This window comes from Neolamprologus multifasciatus, chromosome 20, assembly GCF_963576455.1.
Source record: "Neolamprologus multifasciatus chromosome 20, fNeoMul1.2, whole genome shotgun sequence".
Classification (NCBI taxonomy): domain Eukaryota; kingdom Metazoa; phylum Chordata; class Actinopteri; order Cichliformes; family Cichlidae; genus Neolamprologus; species Neolamprologus multifasciatus.
The window spans coordinates 18,555,720-18,574,206 of NC_140458.1; the positions used below are offsets into that span (position 1 = coordinate 18,555,720).

Consider the following 18,487-nt stretch of genomic DNA (forward strand, 5'->3'; position numbering starts at 1 on the left):
AGCAGGGTTGGCACCATAAGGCCCCATCTTCCCAGTTCTTCTCTCAGCTTTACATTATTGTACAGGGTGGGCCATTTATATGGATACACCGTAATAAAATGGGAATGGTTGGTGATATTAAAGTCCTGTTTGTGGCAAATGAGTATATGTGAGGGGGCAAACTCAAGATGGGTGGTGACCATGGTGGCCATTTAGAAGTCGGCCATCCTGCATACAACTTTTGTTTTTTCAATAGGAAGAGGGCCATGTGACACATTAAACCTACTGGTAATGTCACAAGAAAAACAATGGTGTGCTTGGTTTCAACGTAACTTTATTCTTTCATGAGTTATTTACAAGTAACTTTGTTCACAGCCATTGACATGTCGAAGAGGTTAACACATGAGGAGCGGATCGACATTGTGTTGATATCTGGTAAACGCAGTAATCGGGTCATTGCAGCAGATTTCAATGCAAGACACCCTACGAGACCACCCATCTCCCATGCTGCAGTTAGTAAACTGCTTGCTAAGTTTCGTGAAACTGGTTCAGTGTTGGATTTGCCAAAATGTGGATGCAAGAAAACTGTCACTAATGAAGAAACATCAGTGGCTGTCCTAGTTTCATTCAGCAAGAGCCCACAGCGTAGCACTCGCCGCATGTCACTGGAGAGAGACATTAGTCGAACATCCCTTCGGTGGATATTAGCTACTCACAAATGACACCCTTACAAACTCCAGCTACTGCAGCATCTCAACGAGGATGACCCAGATCGGCGCACAGAATTTGCAGAATGGGCAAAACAAAAATTGGAACAGGACCCTCAGTTCACGCAGAAGATTTTGTTCAGTGATGAGGCAAACTTTTATGTGAATGGTGAAGTTAACAAACAAAACCACCGCTATTGGTCTGACACTAACCCACATTGGGTGGATCCCTCCAAGACTGTTGGACCAACAAAAGTGATGGTTTGGTGTGGTATATGGGGTACAACGATAGTGGGTCCATTCGTCATCAATGAAAACCTCAAGGCCACTGGATATTTGAAATTGCTACATGATGATGTGTTTCCCTCTTTATGCACTGAAGCTGGCACGTTCCCTGAGTTTTTCCAGCAAGATGGTGCACCACCACATTATGGGTGCCAGGGCCGAGCATTCCTAGATGAACAGTTTCCTGGAAAGTGGATTGGTCGTCGTGGGCCAGTTGAATGGCCCCCAAGGTCTCCCGATCTGACCCCCTTAGGCTTTTATCTTTGGGGTCATCTGAAGGCAATTGTCTATGGTTTGAAGACACCTGAAACTACGGATACTGGATGCCTGTGCTGGCATTTCTCCTGCGGTGTTGCTATCAGTGTGTGAAGAGTGGGAGAAGAGGGTTGCATTGACAATCCAACACAACGGGCAGCACATTGAACACATTTTATAAGTAGTCAGAAACTTGTAAATAACTCATGAAAGAATAAAGTTACGTTGAAACCAAGCACACTATTGTTTTTCTTGTGACATTACCAATAAGTTTGATGTGTCACATGGCCCTCTTCCTATTGAAAAAACAAAAGTTGCATCCAGGATGGCTGACTTCTAAATGGCCACCATGGTCACCACCCATCTTGAGTTTGCCCCCTCACATATACTAATGTGCCACAAACAGGACTTTAATATCACCAACCATTCCCATTTTATTACGGTGTATCCATATAAATGGCCCACCCTGTAGATGTGGGTGCGGCTTACCCAAACAATCTTCATTCAGTGGAAAGGAGTATGGATTCATATGGCCTTTTCCTTCAGCACTTTCTTGGCCTCGTTGAATTCTTTTCTCCTGCAAACTACCTCCATTGTGTAGTCGTTGACAAAAGAAAACTGTTCATTTTTAACGTGGATCTTTTTTTTCCCATGCCTCCCTCAAAATTCTCTCTTTAGTGATGAATTAAAGGAAATTCACAATGATGGGTCTTGGTGGGGCTTTATCCACCGATGTCCCGGTTAATGAGTTGTGCGGTTCAGCTCATCCAAAAGATCCACCTCACGCCTGAGTAATTCATGCACAAACTTGATAGCTGAGTCGCCTTCTTTTCCTTTGAACACTGAATATACAAATATTATTCATCCTCAATCTTGACTCTAGGTCTGGTAATTTTTCCTGCAGGCTTTCTTGTCCTTCTAAACTTTTAATGAGAGCTGTGTCGGCCTCTATTCCCCACTCCCCCCATTTCTCCAGTCGCATGTTTGGATTTCATTTTTGAAATGATCCAGGTCTTTCCTCATGTCATTTTTCAGGTTCTCACCAAAAGACTGGAGGGTTTCTTGATGTCTTTTTTAAAGCTCTTTTAGTTCCTTACTTATATTTTCAATCGAGTGAGTCTCTAGCAGACTGCGGAGGTTCACTGACGACATCTTTTCCAGCCTCATGTCTTCACATGTCATGCATGTCTTCTTGTTCGTCCTGCATCTCACTCTTGGAATAACCACCTCTTTTGTTTCATCCCATATCAATCACCCTAAAGTTATATACCACTGGAACAATTTCTAGCACTATTCTTGTTAGATTTCAGGGGATTTTATTGCAGACTATCGAGAGTTAGGCTATCTATCCATCCATGACATCATCAGAAGTCCACTTCTCCTATTTTTATTGACAGAAGGAACATTATGATTTGGTGACCAAAGGTTGTTGTGGAGAGATAGGGATATGAAAGGAGACTAAAGGAAGTTTGTGCAGAGTGTGTACAGTGGTCCCTCACTATAACGCTTCACCTCACTGTTTCGTGTTTTGTGTGCAATTTTCCATGTTTTTTTTTTTTTAATACAGAGCATTGTGTTCTGCGTTCTGATTGGCTGTAGAGGATTGTCAATCATCTCTTGCCGTGTCTCCTGTACAGTACAGAATGCGTTCAGCTTGTCAAATTTACATAAATCTTCGATCGCTAGCAGTGTGACTCTGAAGTGCTGTACTGTATGTTTGTAAGTTCAACAAACACAACAATGTTGACGAAACGTTTTGCACCGTCAAAGGCTCCTGCAGTAGAACCCAAAAGGCAGAGTAAGATGCTAACCATCACACAAAAAGTTGGACTTCTGGACATGCTAAAGGAAGGTGGAAGTTACCATATTTTTCGGATTATAAGGTGCATTAAGCAAAACAAAACAATTAGATAAGTCAAACTTTATTCGACTCATTCTTCTTGCTTCCTCTACTTCCGTACCATTGATACATTAATGTTGAATTCTCTCGCAGCTGCTCTATTCCTATATTCTGGACCTGAAAACAGGGTTAATCTTTGATTTCTATAATACTGGACTTATTTTTCTACAAAGGTTTAAACTTTGAGAGTGTTTGAACAAGAGAGAAATGTGTGAAAATGCTCATGCCTGTCTGAGGAAAGTGTATAAAGTGTGTAGTGAGGGGTTTTACAGCCATAAAACATCTATAATAATTGTAAAAAATAAAGTCGGCTACTTCATGGATTTCACCTATCCCGGGTTATTTTTTGAACATAACTCCCGCGATAAACGAGGGACTACTGTACATACATAAAAATCTGTATAAATACTGATGAGAAGTTGGCTACTGGAACAAAACCACAGACTTAACATTTTGAAACAGCTGTGTTTTTGGCATATTGTTCCTTTATAGCCAGAAGTTAGATTAAATGGACAAGCGGGTAGAGTTATAAGTTATCAGGTTACTACTTTGCTTGATTAGTAAGCTACATTGATAAACTGTATAGGATACAATACACAGACACACATATCAACTGATTAATGCACTAATAAAACAAATATGATAAAATGGTAAATGGCCTGTATTTGTATAGCGCTTTTCTAGTCCCTAAGGACCCCAAAGCGCTTTACACAAACAGTCATCCACCCATTCACACACACATAAACACACTGGTGATGGCAAGCTACATAAATATAAATATAATACAGTAATGAACTAATAAAACAATAGAATTTTAGTCATCAAAACGGATGCCCAAAACTTCTTGTATGGTCTGTAACAAATAGCAAGCAACAGTATTAGTAAGATAATTCCACCTGGGGATAACCCATTCCTCTTCCAATATTGTTGAGCACCAGTGCACAAAGCAATGTCTGTAAAGACATGGTTGAGTGAGTTTGATGTCCAATAACTTGACTGGCCTACACAGACTCCTGACATCAACCTGACAGAAAAGCAAGCCAGGCCTTCAGTGTCTGACCACACAAATGCACTTCTCAAAGAATGGTCAAAAATTCCCATGAACACACTTCTAAACCTTGTGCAAAGCCTTCTCAGAAGAGTTGAAGCTGATAGGCTGACATCATACTAAACCCTATGGATTAAGAATGGGATATCACTAAAGTTTAAATGTGTTTGAAGGCAGACACGCGAATACTTTTGGCAATATAGTAAATTTGAGCAGCAGTGTTTTGAGATGAAAATGTGGAACTGCCCTGTTAAAGTAGAGAGTGACAATGATGAGAGTCCCCTTCCTCCTTATGGTAGAACCTTAGAAAGGATAAAAAGCATGCTCCTCCCTGTTTAACCAAAACCTGGCCAACAGTGAGGCAAGTCCAGGTGGGGGGGAAAGCATTGATACTTTGACTATTTGTCTGGATGGGGTGGGCTCACAGTACTAATGGTTTGTAACTGACTCTTGAGATGAGCAATATGTAGTGTCACCGAGGTGACAATAAGTTCTAGAGAGATTCTTTAATAACGAAGACTGATTAGCAGGTATGCCCCCATTACTGTGTGCAGTTTAAGAAATACTGGATAATCTTAAGCAGCCTGAAAATTTCATTAACAAAATTAAATCTTTAGTTTTAAATGATAAGTTTTAAATAAGTGTATCATCCTTTCAAGTATATTTATACTATTGCCTGTTTTATGGTAAAACAAAGCCATGACATAGCAGTTCACTGTGGAGTACATCTTATCAAATTTTAAATTCAAATCCATTCTAGTAAATTCATTTGACTGAAACAGTATTCATTCCTGACATGAAATTTGCCTGCAGTAAAGGCTGCTGGATTCTGTTTATTGTCCTCTCGGTCTATTCTGAGTCCCGGCTGAAGGGTTTCCATTATGGCTTTACTGGCATTGACCCTTTCATCATGTTCCCAAGCATTTACATGAGATAACAATGCAGGGAGAATTTCCTAAGATCTCACTTCAAAATGGCAGGAAGACAATATGCTGTATGTCTGACAGCCAGTAATTCAATTTGAAACAGCTATATTGCATTTGCAATGTAATTCACACAAGCCATCTCTGCACCACCTCCTCTTAAATTGAATGGGAAAGAATTAGAGGTGGACTTTCATGTTGAGACTGAGTACATCCCAGTTCCAACAGTTACTGACAGACAGACAAAATGACAGTGTGAAATACTATCCCTGTGATGGCACTGCATGTAAATAGGGACAATTTCACAGCTTTACAAACATAGCTGTTTCAAACCTCTCTGAAAAAGAAACCTTTTTTAAGCGGCACTCTGTTTTTTGGACAAATTAAATTGTTTTACAGCATTCTAAATGGTGAGGATTTTTTCTTCTTCTTTTCAGTCAGGCAGCCAGAAATGCTTCACAAATACCTTTTTATCAGGTCAGAAAATTCAGAGACATGGCTTGAAAGATGAAACGATTATTTTCCTATAGTGACCCCCAACACCTCAGCACACCATGACAACACATTTCTCCTCTCACATTTTCTCTCCAATTTGTTGTGAGAGGAAGATTTAGCCTGCTTTGGAATGGTGAAGCTCTCTGGCTTGCCATTTGATGTCAGGGTGAAAAAGAGAGAGAGAGAGAGAGAGAGAGAGAGAGAGAGAGAGAGAGAGATGGAGAGAGAGGGAGAGTGGGTGAGTAAGGATAGAATAGAGTGGGTTTCAGTGTTGGGGGATCAGAGCTTCTTTGGTTCTCCAGCTCTCTCTTTGATCCATATCCCCAGGCCTGCCTGCCGCACTAACTCAGGCCTCTGCTCGTGATTCCTGACAACTGTCGGCCTGAGATAAGGAGGTGGGATGGGGGGTATAGGGGCCTTGCCTGCACACCATCCACCCCCAGCAATACTGTAATATATGCTTCTGCTTCCTCAATGAGGAAATATGAGTTTTATTCAAGAAATGGGAGCATTTGTAGCCCCCCCCCCCCCGCACACACACACACACACACACACACACACACACACAGACACACACACACACACCAACCACCTCCATCCTCAATTAAATATTACTTACAAAAAAGCGCCCCAGTTTACAGTGTGTAGACATGGAGACATAGTTCTATGCACCTGAATATCAATGACAGTTGTACCTAATACTAGGCTCAGCTGCTATTAAAATTTGCAGTACTAAGCCCTTTGACTGGGCATGCTGTCAACTGGCATGCTACCATGTCAACAAATCAAAAAGGATGAGCACATATATTTACATCATTCCCGTAATGAGAAATGGATATGAGATGGGGGTGTGGGGTGTTAATTGGAAATCCCCTGAAAAACAGACGCTGCTTTAGTTTGGCAAGACGCAAACCAAGCAGCTTTATCAAGAAAATAAATAAATAAAATGCAAGACCTACTCAAGAAAGCTGCCAGAAAAGCTGATGAATTTAAATCATACCCACTGATGTTTGTAGGATATATTTTTCTTTATTTGTCACTTAGAGTGTTACCCTCTCCTCCTCCCTCAGTAAAAACTAAACATATCCACTGAGTTCTGACTGACTGAGTGGGTAGAGAAGTGTTAAGCCTCTCTAGTTCTTGTGGTTTGGATAAAATGTGGGTGTTGATTGGCTACAGATAACATTAACTATAACCTGGAAATAACATCTGCTTTTCTGTTTAAATGCTTGTGTTTTTACAAGTTCTTGTATCATGACCAAAGAGTGCACTTGTCTCCAATGAGTCAGGGTAGTTGCAGTATTTTTCACAGCGGTTATTTGATATTGTGACTTACTCAAGGAGATTTACTGCTGAGTGTGTCTTTATTGTTGACATAACGGTAACAGAATAGTGGCACTTATCTGTCCCAAAATAAGATATTTGTCTGTCAGTTTAACTAGATTACATTGCATTTTTCTCTTAGAATTTGTCTTACAATTGACAAGCAAAGATTTCTTCCTGAAATTTAATTTGATTTGTTTTTATAACTGATGGGGAAGTTGGGATTTTGAAGATGCTTGGCCTGACAAAAAATATTGATTAGTAAAATGGCATAATTACCTCTGATTGCATCAGATATTTGAATGCATACTGATACGCTTGAAATGCTTTGCAAATACTTCCTGACTATGATTCAAAGGAAGACTGTGTTAGATATTATCAACACAAGCAACACTAGCCTTAATCGCAATTGCTATATCTGCTCACAACAAACATTGAACCTGACAGTAAGTGGTGCATTATAGTAAAGCATGAATGAGTGTAAAATAGTTGTTCTTTGGCTAGAACAATTACCATGACATAAAACTGGTGTGATGTTCACAAAGTCAAATTAAATTTCTCAGTGTTCTTCAGTGGAGAAACAATATATTGAACTAGAAAGCGAAAATTTCAGAAGAAATTTTAAGTGTGCCTATGCCGCTGCAAATCAGTGTCGTTTGCCATTCATACGGCTACAGAGAGCAAAACTCAGCAGAGCAGCCATTCTCCACCATGAACTATGGTAAAAAAAAAAAAACACCGCTCGCGCCTCACAGATGGCAGCTTACAGTTTTGTGTAAAGATGAGGTGACTTCGTACAGCCCCGATTTGCAGACGCTGTGCACAGAGGTTCAATTCAATTCAATTCAATTTTATTTATATAGCGCCAAATCACAACAAATGTCGCCTCAAGGCGCTTCATAGATACAGAGAAAAGCCCAACAATCATATGACCCCCTATGAGCAAGCACTTTGGCGACAGTGGGAAGGAAAAACTCCCTTTTAACAGGAAGAAACCTCCGGCAGAACCAGGCTCAGGGAGGGGCGGCCATCTGCTGCGACCGGCTGGGGTGAGAGAAGGAAGACAGGATAAAGACATGCTGTGGAAGAGAGACAGAGATTAATAACAGATACGATTCAATACAGAGAGGTCTGTTAATACATAGTGAGTGAGAAAGGTGACTGGAAAGGAAAAACTCAATGCATCATGGGAATCCCCCGGCAGCCTACATCTATTGCAGCATAACTAAGGGAGGATTCAGGGTCACCTGGTCCAGCCCTAACTATATGCTTTAGCAAAAAGGAAAGTTTTAAGCCTAATCTTAAAAGTAGAGATAGTGTCTGTCTCCCGAATCCAAACTGGAAGCTGGTTCCACAGAAGAGGGGCCTGAAAACTGAAGGCTCTCCCTCCCATTCTACTTTTAAATACTCTAGGAACAACAAGTAGGCCTGCAGAGCGAGAGCGAAGTGCTCTAATAGGGTGATATGGTACTACAAGGTCATTAAGATAAGATGGGGCCTGATTATTTAAGACCTTGTATGTGAGGAGCAGGATTTTGAATTCAATTCTGGATTTAACAGGAAGCCAATGAAGGGAAGCCAAAACAGGAGAAATATGCTCTCTCTTTCTAGTCCCTGTCAGTACTCTTGCTGCAGCATTTTGGATTAACTGAAGGCTTTTCAGTGAGTTTTTTGGACATCCTGATAATAATGAATTGCAGTAGTCCAGCCTGGAAGTAATAAATGCATGAACTAGTTTTTCAGCGTCACTCTGAGACAGGATATTTCTAATTTTAGAGATGTTGCGCAAATGGAAGAACGCAGTCTTACATATTTGTTTAATATGTGCGTTGAAGGACATATCCTGGTCAAAAATGACTCCAAGGTTCCTCACAGTGTTACTGGAGGCCAAGGTAATGCCATCCAGAGTAAGAATCTGGTTAGATACCATATTTCTAAGCTTTTCAGCGCCGAGTACAATGACCTCAGTTTTATCTGAGTTGAGAAGCAGAAAGTTAGTGGCCATCCAAGTCTTTATGTCTTTAAGACATTCCTGCAGTTTAACTAATTGGTGTGTGTGTTATCTGGCTTGTATGGACAGATAGAGCTGGGTGTCATCTGCATAGCAGTGAAAATGTATGCTATGTCTTCTAATGATGCTGCCTAGGGGAAGCATGTATAATGTAAACAGAATTGGTCCTAGCATTGAACCCTGTGGAACTCCATAATTAACCTCAGTGTGTGAAGAGGACTCTCCATTTACATGCACAAATTGGAGTCTATTAGATAGATATGATACAAACCACTGCAGTGCAATACCTGTAATACCTACAGCATGTTCTAATCGCTCTAATAGAATATTATGGTCAACAGTATCGAATGCTGCACTAAGGTCAAGAAGGACAAGCACAGAGATGAGTCCACTGTCAGAGGCCATAAGAAGATCATTTGTAACCTTCACTAAAGCTGTTTCTGTGCTGTGATGAGCTCTGAAACCTGACTGAAACTCTTCAAATAAACCATTCCTCTGCAGATGATCTGTTAGCTGTTTGACAACTACTCTTTCAAGGATTTTTGATATGAAAGGAAGGTTGGAGATTGGCCTATAATTAGCTAAGACTGCTGGGTCTAGAGATGGCTTTTTGAGTAAAGGTTTAACTGCAGCCACCTTGAAGGCCTGTGGTACATAGCCGATTATTAGAGATAGGTTGATCATATATAAGATCGAAGAATTAATCAATGGCAGGACTTCTTTGAGCAGTTTTGTAGGAATGGGGTCTAAAAGACACGTTGATGGTTTGGAGGAAGTAATTATTGACGTTAACTCAGAAAGATCGATTGGAAAAAAAGAGTCTAACTTAACATCAATGGAACTACGAGTAGCTGTAGATAATATTACATCTGTGGGATGATTATTGGTAATTTTTTCTCTAATGATAAAAATTTTATTTGTGAAGAAGTTCATGAAGTCATCACTAGTTAACGTTAAAGGGATGGTTGGCTCAAAAGAGCTCTGACTTTTTGTCAGCCTGGCTACAGTGCTGAAGAGAAACCTGGGGTTGTTCTTATTTTCTTCAATCAGTGATGAGTAGTAAGCTGTTCTGGCTTTGCGGAGGGCTTTCTTATAAAGCAACAAACTATTTCTCCAGGCTAAATGATGATCCTCTAAATTTGTGACACGCCATTTCCTCTCCAGATTACGAGTCATCTGCTTTAGGGTACGTGTTTGAGAATTATACCACGGGGTCAGGTACTTCTGATTAGAGACCTTAGTTTTCACTGGAGCTACAGTATCCAGAGTCGTACGTAGTGAGGAGGTGAAATTATTAACAAGATAATCGACCTCTGTTGGGGTAGCATTCAGATAGCTGCTCTGCTCTGTGTTGGTACAGGGCATTGACGATGATAACAGTGGCTGGATTATATTCTTAAACTTAGTTACAGCGCTTTCAGAAAGACATCTACTTTGATAAAGTCCACTCTCCACTGCTGCGTAATCAATTATTGTAAATGTAAATGTTATCAAGAAATGATCAGACAGGAGAGGGTTTTCAGGAAACACTGTTAAATGTTCAGTTTCTATGCCATATGTTAAAACAAGATCTAGAGTGTGATTAAAGTGGTGGGTGGGTTCTTTTACATTTTGAGAGAAACCAATTGAGTCTAACAACAGATTAAATGCCATGTTGAGGCTGTCATTTTTAGCATCTACATGGATGTTAAAATCACCCACAATAATTATTTTATCTGAGCTCAGAACTAAATCAGATATAAAGTCTGAGAAATCAGACAGAAACTCTGTGTAAGGCCCAGGTGGACGATAGATGATAACAAGTAAGACTGGTTTCTGAGTTTCACAGCTGGGGTGGACAATGTCAAGCATCAGGCTTTCAAATGAATTAAAAGTCTGTCTTGGTCTTTCATTAATTAATAGACTGGTGTGAAAAATTGCTGCCACACCGCCCCCTCGACCTGTGCTTCAAGATTTCTGGTAGTTAGAATGACTCGGGGGTGTTGATTCATTTAAGCTAACATAATCATCCTGCTGCAACCAGGTTTCTGTAAGGCAGAGTAAATCAATTTGTTGATCAATTATTAAGTCATGTACTAACAGAGACTTGGAAGAGAGAGACCTAATATTTAATAATCCACATTTCACTGTTTTACTCTTTGGTTCAGATGTGGATACTGTATTGTTCTTTCTTTGTAAATGTTTAAGTTGTTTGTTGCTGGTTTTTAGTTTGTTTTTTGTCTTTTTGGAAGCAGACACAGTCTCTATGGAGATGGGTTTTTGGGGGGGTAGCAGGAGGAGAGAAGCTGCAGAGAGGCGTGTAAGACTGCAACTCTGCTTCCTGGTCCCAACTCTGGATAGTCATGTTTTGAGGGGTTTAATAAATTTGTCGATATTTCTAGAAATGAGAGCTGCTCCATCCAAAGTGGGATGGATGCCATCTCTCCTAACAAGACCAGGTTTCCTCCAGAAGGTTTGCCAATTATCTATGAAGCCCACATCGTTTCTGGGACACCACTCAGACAGCCAGCAATTTAAGGAGAACATGCGGCTAAACATGTCACTACTGGTCTGATTGGGGAGGGGACCAGAGAAAACTACAGAGTCCGACATTGTTTTGGCAAAGTTGCACACCGATTCAATATTGATTTTAGTGACCTCCGATTGGCGTAACCGGGTGTCATTACTGCCGACGTGAATTATGATTTTATTGAATTTACGTTTACCCTTAGCCAGCAGTTTTAAATTTCCTTCAATGTCGCCTGCTCTGGCCCCTGGAAGACAATTGACTATGGTTGCCGGTGTCTCTAGCTTCACATGTCTGAGAACAGAATCACCAATTACCAGAGTTTGACCGCCAGCGGGTGTGTCACCGAGTGGGGAAAAACGGTTAGACACATGAACGGGTTGGTGGTGTACCTGGGGCTTCTGTTTAGGACTACGCTTCCTCCTCACCGTTACCCAGCCTTTCCCCAGCTGCTTGGGGTCTGCCGGGGAACAGCTAGCGGGGCCTACGCTATCTTCGGCTGCACCAGCTACAGGGGCCTGGCTAGCTAAGGGTGAGAGCAGGGTGCAAAGCCGAGTCTCCAGATCAGTAATCCTGGCCTCCAGAGCTGCAAATATGCTACATTTGTTACAGATATCATTACTGCTAAAGGAGGCCGAGGAGTAACTAAACATCTGACACAATGAGCAAGAAAGTGCAGAAGGGACAGGTGAAGTAGCCATGGTGCTAACGGGTCGGCTACGAGCTAAGCTAGCGAAACAGTACAGAGACAGTGAGTGAATACTTTGGCTATAAATTAGGTAGTGAGTACACAGAAAGTGTGCTTCGGATGAAGCACGTGAAGATTATACTGTGAAAAAAGAATGTATTTAAAAGTTGTTAATTAAACTGCTAAGCAAAATAAGCTACTCAGAAACACCACTGTGTTTGAGCAGGAACAGGAAGCGATACTATACCACAGAGCGAGCGAACACCAAGTGAGCCCGTTCATGAGCAGAAGTCCCATTGTACCACGGCAGACCCGACAATGTTCGCATGAACATGCTTTGTAGCATTACTTTATTGACCACTTTTCACACATGGTTGCTGTACCCACACAGCTGGCTGTAGCTTTCATCTCACAGCCCGACACACACCAAAAAGACCACCGAGAGAGCACAGACTTTACGCCTGAGAGGCGTGATTGCAGATGCCGCTCAGGTGGGTCCACCTCTCCTGCAGTTGCACTGCAGACCACGCCCCGCCACACACATCAAACACGTAAAATAAATATTTATGCACTTTTGCATTCACTTTTTGTTATTTTTACACAGTGTTCTGAATGATTAACAATGGCCTACAGCCAATCTTGTGTATTATTAGACAAACTTTGGTTGTAAGATTCAGATAACTATTTAATAAAAGCTAAATATTTTATATGAGAGTAAGAAAAAAAAGTATTTCTTTGTGCCCCCCTTTCCCTGTTAATGCCCTACCTGGCCCCCTGGCAAAAGCTTTGCTAGATCTCTCAGAAACAGTTCATGACTTCCCTTCAACTCATTCATGTCACCTAAAAGGTAAACCTGTTTCTCCATCACCAGTTCAGCTCTGATGATTCAGTAAGGACATCTCCTGGTTTGGACCAGCCCTTTTTTTCAGCTGTGGCTCCAGCAAACATCAGCTGATACTGGAAATTAAAATCAAAGGAATTCTAACAACAGCTGATCAACCTTAAACGTGCTGCTGTTGTTTAGCGCGATAAACAAACAAGAGAGGAAAGCTGATCATTGATCAGTTTCATGACTGAAGTTTCAACAAGCGAGAGAATGACAGGAGAGGCTGTCATAAAGTTCAACATCAGTAACTTAGCGCGCACACAGCCAGTGTTGGTCAAGTTACTTGAAAAAAGTAATCAGTAACTAATTACTGATTACTTCCCCAAAAAAGTAATCCCGTTACTTTACTGATTACTTATTTTCAAAAGTAATTAATTACTTAGTTACTTAGTTACTTTTTAACAACACGATTTACAACCTGAATAGGTAATAAAGCGATAGATCTTCAGCCCAATTCTACTTTTTCTACATAATCCATCATACAAAATGTAAACAAATGGAAAAGTCTCTTTTTAAACTTGTTTTATTAGTTTTAATCTTTTAACTTTATGCATCAAGCAAAAATTTAATTATATGCAACATTCTCTGACTGGAAGAAATTTGTTCAATATTTAAACCTATTTTCTGCACATTCCAGCACATAAAATAAAATATGTTTTGTGTTTACACTCACTCTTTCAAATAGATGCAAGTAAAACACAGCAGAAAATAAATAACATCAAAGACTAGCGGTCCTTTTGCTCTATTTTCACCTGTAAAGCAGGAATGGGTGGGCGGAGGTTTACCCTGGTGCAGGTGTGCGCAGCGGTCAGTGGATGAATCCGCTAGTTTCTCTATGAGTTTCCCATTACGTCGTTGCGCACTCGGTGCTTGCATGGAAGTTTAGGGGTTTTCTTCGCTGTAAAAAGAAGTTTTCTTCCCACGCACAACGGACACTAATGTTTTTGTCACTTTTTATGGAATCAAACTCAAAGTAAGGTCAGTACTTCCACACTTTAAACGCTGCACGCTCATACTCTCTCCGCACTCGATATATTCCATTGTTGATCTGCACACAGCTGTTGTCACCAACGTGGCACTCGCTTACGTCACTGTCATGAGACATTCTCGCAAAAAAATCACGTTTTTAGTAACGCAGTAACGCAGCGTTCCTACGGGAAAGTAACGGTAATCTAATTACCGTTTTTGCAGTAGTAATCCCTTACTTTACTCGTTACTTGAAAAAAGTAATCGGATTACAGTAACGCGTTACAAGTAACGCGTTACTGCCCATCTCTGCACACAGCTGTATAGAAACTCTGTCGTGCTACAAATAAATTACACCTAAACTCGGTTTATGTCTGACCCAAATAGAGTGCAGTTCATAACTTCTTACCTGAAATTCAGTTCACCTCATGCTCCTGCCTTCAGTTTCCCTTATCCACGATTGAGCTCCGCTTTAGCCACCACCGGTCGATCGGCGGCCGCCTCGTATGTCTCTTCCCCCGTATGTCCTTTCTGTCAGGGCTAGCTGCCCTTTGTTGGAGCTCCGCGTTAACCACCACCAAACAACTCAGTTATTTTTCCCACATCGACCAGCATCTGGACAACCACCTTTCACTGTTTATACCGTTACTAAAATGAATAAATGAACTATCAGCCCATATAAACGAAAAATAAGTCCAGCTGAGAAACAGTCTCTTGGCGAGCGATCGGGTGGTGAAACGAGTGTCAGCTGTAAGCCAAGCCCGGGTGCTTTTTAGCGAAGAGACGCTAGCGAGAGAATGACAGGAGAGGCTGTCATAAAGTTCAACATCAGTAACTTAGCCTGCACACAGCTGTATAGAAACTCTGTCGTGCTAGCTAGCACGCAGTACGAGTTATTGTAAGTGATTGAAAAAAGTCAGCACAACGAAAATAAACTACACCTAAATTCGGTTTATATCTGACCCAAGTAGAGTGCAGTTCATAACTTCTTACCTGAAATTCAGTTCACCTCACGCTCCGACCGGCAGCCGCCTACTTCTCCTGCCTTCGGTTTCCCTGATCCATAATTGAGCTCCGCGTTAGCCACCACCAGTTGATCGGCGGCCGCCTCGCCGCCTCGTATGTCTCTTTCCTCGCATGCCCTTTCTGTCATACACCGGTGGCTAGCTGCCTTCTGTTGTAGCTCCTCGTTAGACACCACCAAACAACTGTTATTTTTTCCACATCGACCAGCATCTGGACAACCACCTTTCACTGTTTATACCGTTACTAAAATGAATAAATGAATCATCGGCCCATATAAACGAATAATAAGTCCAGCTGAGACACAGACTATTTATGAGCGATCGGGGTGAAACGAGTGTAAGCCGCCTCACTGAAAGCCAAGCCCGGATCCTTTTGAGCAAAGCGGTGCTAGCCGACTAGCCACGCTAGCTAGCTAGCTGGCTAGCAGCAACATCGTGAGAAAACTGTTTCTAATATGGGACTTCTTGATAAAACGAGCAGATATTTGAAGTTTACACACCTACATTCTCGCCTAAAAATATCTTAAAAGTTTATTTTGTGACCTAGAAACATGAATAAGAGGAATATAAAAACGAGGTGGCAGCCGCCATTGTTTCACTCGGTAGAGGCGTGCTATGAATTATGGGATATGGAGTTTTCCACCAAGCATACACCCTTGCGATTTCAGAAGAAAATAAACTACACCTAAACTCGGTTTATATCTGACCCAAATAGAGTGCAGTTCATAACTTCTTACCTGAAATTCAGTTCACCTCACACTCCGACCGGCAGCCGCCTGCTTCTCCTGCCTTCGGTTTCCCTTATCCATGATTGAGCTCCGCGTTAGCCACCACCGGTTGATCGGCGGCTGCCTCACCGCCTCGTATGTCTCTTTCCCCGCATGCCCTTTCTGTCATACACCGATGGCTAGCTGCCCTTTGTTGGAGCTCCGCGTTAGCCACCACCAAACAACTGTTATTTTTTCCACATCGACATGCATCTGTACAACCACCTTTCACTGTTTATACCGTTACTAACATGAATAAATGAATCATCGGCCCATATAAACGAAAAATAAGTCCAGCTGAGACACAGACTATTTATGAGCGATCGGGGTGAAACGAGTGTAAGCCGCCTCACTGAAAGCCAAGCCCGGATCCTTTTGAGCAAAGCGGCGCTAGCCAACTAGCCGCGCTAGCTAGCTAGCTGGCTAGCAGCAACATCGTGAGAAAACTGTTTCTAATATGGGACTTCTTGATAAAACGAGCAGATATTTGAAGTTTACACACCTACATTCTTGCCTGAAAATATCTTAAAAGTTTATTTTGTGACCTAGAAACACGAATAAGAGGAATATAAAAACGAGGTGGCAGCCGCCATTGTCACAAATTATGCTGGTAAACTACAATTACTAGTTGTCTTTCACTGCCACTGTATGCCATGGAAAAACAAAATAACTCGGTAGAGGCGTGCTATGAATTATGGGATATGGAGTTTTCCACCAAGCATACACCCTTGCGATTTCAGAAGAAAATAAACTACACCTAAACTCGGTTTATATCTGACCCAAATAGAGTGCAGTTTATAACTTCTTACCTGAAATTCAGTGCACCTCACGCTCCGACCGGCAGCCGCCTGCTTCTCCTGCCTTCGGTTTCCCTTATCCATGATTGAGCTCCGCGTTAGCCTGTATCAAATACAGTCTGGTGTGTAAAAACACATGGATCATTATCAGCAGAGGTTTTGGGTGAAACCATCGTGAGACATTGCCTCAGCCTATCATGTGATCTTTTGCGATCACCTGATGCACCTGGGAATGGATCACAAAACCGCATTGCAGGCGGCAGACATTTGGTGTTGTAAGCGACCCCCTCTGTTCTAGTGATGGGATTTCCGGCTCTTTTTAGAGATCCGGCACTTTCGGTTCGGCTCACTAAAAAGAGCCGGCTCTTTCGGCTCCGAACCGGCTCTTCAGGTTGTTTTGTTGCTTTAATTTATTTATTATTAACAATAATATTAAATTATGCACAAAAGGAATTACTAACGTAAAAAAAAGTGGTTTTATTTATATATGTTTATATATAAATATATGCGGTGGCCCCTAGAGACAAAACACGTACAAACTCCAAAACACATTTCTAGCATGAACTGAACTTCCAAAGCAGAGCTACTAGATCACTTAAATTACACAATTGAAAGCATGTGTGTATTGTTTATGTATTTATACACAGGCACTCATATATATTCAAATAATTTAAAAACAATGTTCATTTACCTGTTACTACTGGCTTGTGTAGCCACTAGGTAACAAAAGCTCAACACTGCGCCTGCATTCTGGAGCACTTCTGTTGACTTTTGTACGTGTTTTGAGTTTTTATGTGTTTCTGAGTTTTTATGTGCTTCTGAGTTTTTATGTGCTTCTGAGTTTTTACGTGCTTTGGAGTTTGTACGTGTTTTTACGTGTTTTGGAGTTTTTACGTGTTTTGGAGTTTGTACGTGTTTTTACGTGTTTTGGAGTTTGTACGTGCTTCAGGGTTTGTACGTGATTTGAAGTTTGTATGTGCTTTGTCTCTAGGGGCCACCGTAAATATACTTTTATTTATTCACTCCACATAAAATGTAATAAATAAATCATATAATACAAAAACCAAGTATTCACATTTCAACTTTTAACTATTTAAATTTTCAGCTTTTTCCTTTTACAAATTTAAAGTGAAACAACACAAAACACTGCAAACCACAACACAATTAAATACAAATTAAAATAGGAAAACAAAAAGAACATGCATATTCTCTGTCATATGGGCCTGCATGAATAAACTTTCTGAATCCTTTATCATCTGCAACTGAAAATAGTTGTGGATGATTACTATACCTTTCTAATGTGACATTGTTGTCCCTGGCTTTCTTTCTCTCCCTCTGGCTCTGTTCCTGTGCTACTGAGTGTAACTACCGCCCCTCCCCCCTCTGCCCAGCGTAAAGCACAAGGCTTGCGTGCTGAGTGAAGCAGAAAAAAAGTGCGAGAGAGAGGCTGAGAGAAAGAAAGAAAAAAAAAAAAACACGTGACGGCTCGCGATAAGGAGCCGGCTCGCGTCGTTCACTTCAACGAACCGGCTCTAAGAGCCATTTCGTTCGCGAACGACCCATCACTACTCTGTTCAAAGATCGGAATCCACAGTGGACATAGCCTCTTTAACTCCTCTTTCAAACCATCTGTCTTTTTTGTCCAAACCGTAAACATTGGTATACTTGAAAGAGTGATGCTTATTCTTTAGATTCAGATTTACAGCTGAGTCTTGACCTGTCGAGGTGGCTCTTCTATGTCGTATCATGCATTTATGAAGTGGCTGTTTGGTTTCTCCAATGTAGAGGTCTGAGCACTCCTCGCTGCACGGTACAGCATACACTATGTTGTTTTGGCTTTTGTTTGGGAGTTTCACACCTGGGATAAACCAATTTTTGTCTGAGTGTGTCGCTGGGTCTGAAGTGCAAAAGAAGTGCAGATGTGAG

At 41.3% G+C, this 18,487-nt stretch overlaps 2 protein-coding genes across 8 annotated transcripts in view; both read left to right on the plus strand.

Moving 5' to 3' along the window:
* Positions 1-17,241, plus strand: part of LOC146494790 (uncharacterized) — a 57,400-nt gene extending 40,159 nt beyond the window's left edge. Inside the window, exon 3 of the mRNA XM_085145047.1 lies at positions 513-17,241. The gene's annotated coding sequence lies outside the window, so the exon portion shown is untranslated. The remainder of the gene's footprint in view (positions 1-512) is intronic.
* LOC146494788 (paired box protein Pax-7-like) overlaps positions 1-18,487 on the plus strand; it is a 106,096-nt gene that overhangs the window by 58,439 nt on the left and 29,170 nt on the right. The window lies entirely within an intron of this gene.